The following is a 6,000-nucleotide window of genomic DNA, read 5'->3' as shown; positions in this document are numbered from 1 at the left end:
TTGACATTTTAAAAAGAAAATTTTCACTTTTTAAAAAAAAATTATATTTATTTATTCCCTTCTGTTGCCATTGTTGTAGTTATTACTGCTGTTATTGATGTCGTTGTTGGATAGGACAGAGAGAAATGGAGAGAGGAGGGGAAGACAGAGAGGGGAGAGAAAGACAGACATCTGCAGACCTGCTTCACCGCTTGTGAAGCTGGGGAGCCAGGGCTCGTAACGGGATCCTTATGCTGGTCCTTGAGCTTTGCGCCAACTGCGCTTAACCCGCTGCACTACCGCCCGACTCCGAAAATTTTCACTTTTTAAAGAACTTAAAAGTATTTAAATCATGTTTATTTTAAGGGGGAAATTATGCTTGAACATGTGGTTTCTCTTAAAGAGAAATATTTGCTTTCATGTAGGTCAAGATTTCTCTCCAGTAACACCAAGTATAAAACAATGTGTTCTTTAAATAAAAAATAAATAAAAGTCCAGTTATGTAAGATCATTTATAGAAAAGAAAAAAAAAGCAAAAGGGGAAAAGAAAAGTTAGGGAGCTATTTGGCAGAGTTTTATATCACCGTAAGGCAAGGGGAGAAATGAAATGCAAACACAATATTCTTATTCCTGGTACAAAGTTTAATTTTACTTCTAAAATGCTACCTTACTTTTCTCTTTGGACAGTATTTAACATCTGACGTGTATGCATGATACAGACAAAAAACATACATACCTGAACAATTGTGATTATGAGTGTTGTGTTAACAACTGCTTCCGTTCTATCAAAACTGTGAACATAGAATGGGTATTAATTAATGGGAGACATTACCAGGCAGGAAAAGTTGGGAGAGCATTCAATACGCTGTCAAAACAGGAGCTGAATTCTATAGAACGGGTGTTCACGTATCTGACAAAAATCGATCCTGAAACTTTGCTTTCTCATTTTTGCTTAGAAACAACATTATCCAGACTCTCACCTACTAATCTTTCAATAGCTTAGAATAACAGTGTCGATAGCATGAAAAATCAAATTTATTTCAGTGCCTTTGAGATCAACAATGCCATTGTGACTATGGCAGAGAAAGGAGATGCAGGTGTGTATTTAGATTCCTGCCTGACTGTCTTATTTAATCTTGAAGATTAAAGATTTCAGAAAAATAGAGCATGGTTTGAGAAATAAATCCTTTAAACTATTCCAGTTAGAGAAAGATCATAAAAACCTTCAGAAAATAAGCTAGTTTTTAAAATTTAATTTTAAATACATCAATTCTATTTTAGTACATGTGTTTACAATTTCAAGGTCTAGTGAAATGTAAAACATAAATTAAATGTCTGAGGTCCTTAAATTAGTTTGACTATTTCCAGTGAATATTGTGATGAATTACTTGTAATAAAAAGCCAAAGTTTTTAACAGACATCCTAATTTGCCTCACAATCTAAACAGAAGCTTGGTTTTTAAAATCTAGAACATCTGACACAGTGTTATTGTTACTTCTGGTAAAAGTCCAGAAAGGGATATAATCTTCTGGGTACTTAAAGGCAGGTTTGCCAACAAGAGAAAAAAAAAAGCTTTTCTCTTTTCTCATGCCTTTAGACCTGAAGTTCCATGATTAGTTTCATTTTTATACTAAAAGCATTGACAGTGGTCTAGGAGGTGGTACAGTGGGTAAAGCATTAGACTCTCAAGAACAAGGTCCCAAGTTCAGTCCCAGGCAGTGCATGTATCACAGTGATGATACATGGTTCTCTTTCTCTCTCTCTCTCTTCCTATCAAATAAATAAAAATAAATAAACAAAACACTTAAAAATATAAAATTAAATAAAAGCATTGACAATTACTTGTGAAATACTTGTCATAATATTAGAACAGCAGGTTATCATAGTAAATTATAAAAGAGAAAACAAATGACCAGCCAATAAAAATATGTTCTATCTCACTAGTAATTATGACATAGATTTTTTTTTTCAGGCCATTGACATTTATTTTTTTATTTATTTATTTTTTTAAAGTTGTTTTCTTTTTTTTTTTTATTTAAGAAAGGATTAATTAACAAAACCATAGGGTAGGAGGGGTACAACTCCACACAATTCCCACCGCCCAATCTCCATATCCCACCCCCTCCCCCGTTAGCTTTCCCATTCTCTATCCCTCTGGGAGCATGGACCCAGGGTCATTGAGGGTTGCAGAAGGTAGAAGGTCTGGCTTCTGTAATTGCTTCCTCGCTGAACATGGGCGTTGACTGGTCGGTCCATACTCCCAGTCTGCCTCTCTCTTTCCCTAGTAGGATGGGTCTCTGGGGAAGCTGAGCTCCAGGAAATGACATAGATTTTAAGGGGGAAAAAATTCCTAGTGGCACTATTAGGGTGAACAACAAAATACAATTTAAGTGTCCACCAACATGTTAAAGAACATTATATTCATAATGCATACTAGTCTGTTGATGCTAGAATGAGGTTTTGGCTGTGTTTATTGACATTAGAAAAATATCTATGTTATATAAGTTAATAAAAATTGCATTATATAAGAGTTTATGTAAAAATATGGGAGCTTTCCGTGACCTCCAACTTCTACTCCATAGGAAAGTGTGCTGTTCATAGGTACTTTAACATACTTTCATGAGTATTTAAAATACTTTCTGAGAAAGAAGAGAATGAAAAGGAAAAAGAGGCATCAGAGTACCACTCAACTCTGACTGACGCAATGTTGTGGACTGATCCCGAATTCACAGATTTCCAGGTCCTGCACTCTACTCCTGAGCTATCTTTCAAGCCCTTAAAACCCTTCTTTAAAAAGTCAGTTAGCTGTTAAATCTTTTAAATGGGCTTAGTTAAAGTTCAACCAATGGTGGTGGTGGTGGGGGGTGTTGTCGCACCCAGTGGAACATAGATGCTACCATGCACACAGATCAAGTCCCTGGTCCCCACTTGCAGGGGAGAAGCTTCATTCATGTAGACGGAGATAGGGAGGAGGGGAGACACCACAGCACCTAAGCTTCCTCTGTTGCAAACACATGACCTACATAGTGTCGATGTGGGAACCTGGGGCATACACTTGATAGTGTCATCACCTTACACAGCAAGTTATCTCTCTGGCCTTCATTTTATTTCTTGATTATCTGTCAAGCATAAGTAGACTAGTAGGGGCTGGGCAATGGCATGCCCAGTAGCATATACACAGTACTTCTTCTTCTTCTAGCGTTTGCCCTTCTTCCGTAGCCAGTCAACAGCACTATGCACAAGGATCTGGATTTGAGTCCTGCCCCTCACCTGTCAGGGAAAAGTTTCACAAGCAGTGAAGTAGTAGTACTGGTGTCTCTCTTCCTCTCTCTCTCTCTTCCCTTCCTTCCCATCTTCTCTCTGCCTCAAATAAATAAGTAAATAAATGTATTTTTTTTAAGTATGCTAGAAGACCCTTGAATGAAAGAAAGACTATGAGCCTGCTTGTACTTTTCAGGTACCCACAGTATAATGAAGGAGATTTAACTGTAAGCACATCGTTTAGTGCATGCACTCTACTGGGTACATCATCCCCCATAAACACATCATTGTGACTCTGTACAATATTGATACAGGCAGTGATATAAAAGTGGTAAAAATATTGACAAGTGAAAGAACAGTGACTATGACTGTGGAAGGGAAGTTGGAGGTTAGAGAGAACTTGAGCAGAGGAAGTAATGCTTGCACAAGATTAAATTATATATTTTTTTAAAAAGTAGGCTGTTTTTGGAAGATGAGAGACAAATAGCACAAGAAGCAGAAAAAACAGAACCTGGGAGAACATTGAGTCTTTACTCACAGCAGTGAAAACTGACAGGTTTAGTGTGGTCAAAAATGATATGGAATAAATGGGCAGGAAAGAGGCAGACACAGTGTTCTCTGTGATTAGATGCTGGTTCCAATCCTTCGCAAAGAGTTGATCTAATCACTGGATACAGTTGTAATTTCAATCAATCATGTCAGGGCTTTATAATTTTGAGTGTATGAGAGTGTCGACACTTAATTTTGCTCTTTAAGAATCCACAGCTGTTATATGAATTCACCATTTTAACTGGCTCTTCCACTGACTCTGCTCCTGGTAGATTTTGATTGATAAACTTAATCTCGCAAAATAAACAGTAACTGAAATCTACAACATTGTTCTCTTAAACACTCAGCTGCTCATGTCTAGTCACTTTGCAAGCTGGCAAACTGTCACTTAGGTGGAACAGTTTTCAGACAAGCCAAGCAGAGGAGGCTGCAGTCTGAAAGCTGTCAATTTCTACCTCAGTGGGCACTAACACAAGCCCTGTCACCTAGACCATCATCCCTCATTACTAAGAAACATAATCTTTTTGCCGCATACATACCAGAGTAAGGAGCTGCTTAGAACTTGCGTTAGAGTGTGAAATAAGAAGACCGCCTATCATGAATACACTTTGAAAATTATAAGTGGAAATAAAATTAGGCCGATGTGCAACTAATTTCAGAAATTAATTAGTACTAAAAATAATTTTAAATTCAATTTCTCTCTGCATATAGACATGGCACTGCAACTTCCTTCTCTTAGGTTTATCGCAACTTGAAACGACTAAGAATTTAATGGCCGTGCTTCTTGGTCTAGGCCTTTCATAGGGACTGAAATATTGATCTTGTAACCTAGACAATGTTTCCCTGTGCTTACAGCTGATATTTAGAAATCATTTTTATCAATGATTTCTTCAGAGAATTTCAAGATTTCAAGCAACATACCTGGCAGGGCAGTAGTGCATCTAGTCGGGCACATGTTATATGCAAGGGCTGGGGTTCAAGCCTCTCTATTTCCTCCTTCCCTCCCAATTTCTCTCTGCCCTGTCAGATAAAAGAAAGAGAGAACTATATACAATTAATGTAGTTATTAGAATTTTTCTTTTTATTTTTTTAGGGGAGGGTGCGAACACAGTCCCCCACTACCACAGATTACCCAGTCGAGTTTCACACATTTGGGGAAATTGCAGGGGTCAGCACATCTGGAGTGCCTTGGATCCGCCTCGCCCTGGGAAAACCACCTTCGTGATCAAGGTATCTACCCTACCAGGTAAGCACATTATTAGAATTTTTAAAGTTAAACTGTGTGCTTTCCTGTTCTTTAAGATAAATGATACATGTGTATGTTAGAAAATGTATACAGGGGAGTCGGGCTGTAGCGCAGCGGGTTAAGTGCAGGTGGCGCAAAGCACAAGGACCGGCATAAGGATCCCGGTTCCAACCCCGGCTCCCCACCTGCAGGGGAGTCGCTTCACAGGTGGTGAAGCAGGTCTGCAGGTGTCTATCTTTCTCTCCTCCTCTCTGTCTTCCCCTCCTTTCTCCATTTCTCTCTGTCCTATCCAACAATGACAACAACAATAATAGCTACAACAATAAAACAACAAGGGCAACAAAAGGGAATAAATAAATAAAATAAATATTAAAAAAATTTTTAAAAAGAAAATGTATACAATTTACTTTTCATTCTAAAATGTAAAAATAAAGGTGGTCTGGGAGGTGGCACAGTGCATAAAGCATTGGGCTCTCAAACATGAGGTCCTGAGTTCAATCCTTGGCAGCACAGGTACAGAGGGATGTCTGGTTCTTTTTCTCTCCTCCTATTTTTCTCACTAATAAATAAGTAAAATCTTTCAAAAAATAAAGGCTACAAAAATGAAAGAACATTATAATTAGTAGATTCAACTGTTTGACTATAAAAGTCATATAGAAAATAAATCACTTAATGAATGTCACAGAATAAGAGATCTAAACTGTATGTGAAGATCCCAAGTTTGGAGCTGAACCTAGTCTGACAAGATAGTGTAGAGGTGAAACTCCTATCTTCATAGTCCAGCAGATTGGGTTCATGTCTTTTCGGCCTTGATAATGTGCACTGGTGGTCAAATCACAGGCCCTCTCTAGGCTGTATCCACTGAAAAGAGATAACAGTAACTTTATGAGAGTAACAATGAAGAAAAAATACATTTAGATCACTAGCATATACTAAGTACTTAGGACATTCTTGATACTTTTATT

At 37.8% G+C, this 6,000-nt stretch overlaps 1 non-coding gene across 1 annotated transcript; it reads right to left on the bottom strand.

Annotated features, from left to right (window-relative positions):
- Positions 1-4,879: 4,879 nt before the first annotated feature.
- On the bottom strand, positions 4,880-5,043 carry LOC132541505 (U1 spliceosomal RNA). Its single transcript, XR_009552670.1, has one exon. It is a non-coding gene; the product is annotated as a U1 spliceosomal RNA (small nuclear RNA).
- Positions 5,044-6,000: the final 957 nt, after the last annotated feature.

Source organism: Erinaceus europaeus, chromosome 11 (assembly GCF_950295315.1).
Source record: "Erinaceus europaeus chromosome 11, mEriEur2.1, whole genome shotgun sequence".
NCBI classification, from domain to species: Eukaryota; Metazoa; Chordata; class Mammalia; order Eulipotyphla; family Erinaceidae; genus Erinaceus; species Erinaceus europaeus.
This window is presented reverse-complemented; position numbering and strand designations above follow the sequence as displayed.